Source organism: Triticum aestivum, chromosome 1B, assembly GCF_018294505.1.
Source record: "Triticum aestivum cultivar Chinese Spring chromosome 1B, IWGSC CS RefSeq v2.1, whole genome shotgun sequence".
Taxonomy (NCBI): domain Eukaryota; kingdom Viridiplantae; phylum Streptophyta; class Magnoliopsida; order Poales; family Poaceae; genus Triticum; species Triticum aestivum.
The window spans coordinates 651086006-651086837 of record NC_057795.1 but is presented as its reverse complement, the minus strand read 5'-3'; positions in this window follow the sequence as shown (position 1 = coordinate 651086837).

The window sequence follows — 832 nt, the reverse complement described above, 5'->3', positions numbered from 1 at the left end:
AAAACAACATTTGAATGTACATAGTACGAGACTTAATATCGATGTTTCAATTCGGTGTACATTGTAAGATTTGAACTGAGGACTAGGCATACGGGTAATTATTTCAAATTCATGCGATACTAAATTTCGAAAATTTGATATTGGCTCAATTTGTTGTGCTATTTTGTAGGTCATATGTTTGAATCCATCCAAAAGTTTTCTCACTACCATGGTGTTCATCATATACATATGAATTTGTATTAAAAAAGTAGCGTGGATACAGTGAAATGCGAAATCCACGTTAGAATTGGAGATCGGTACGTGACACACACTCTAATTCAAATAACTAACTACGTGACACACACTCTAATTCAAATAACTAATTATGTGACACACTCTAATCCACGTTAGCGTGGGTACCGTTTTAATTTTTTTTCAAATAACTCCTCATTAATTTATTTATAGTACTCCCTATATTCACTTTTGTAAGATCTTGAAGACATTTCAGACAATATGCAAAACAGTTCATTTTAAGTTGTCTGAAACGACTTACAAGAGTGAACGGATGGAGTATCTCGTTTCGAATGACTAATTATTGCAAGGAAAACACGGGCATGGTAATACATACAGATTCGTTTGCAAATGAAAGAAGATTCGTTTGCATTCTCAAATGTAGGCACACCAGGCAGACCAGGGTCGTGTCGGGGTGGACGCTGCTTCGGTGCCTTAAAGGCAACAACCCTTGGGTGACTGACATGTGGGCCAGCCACCTGTTGGGCCCACATGTCATGGCACACAGGCAGGTGCCTTAAGGCACCGAAGCGTAGTCTCGTCGAGGTGGTCGCGTGTGTCG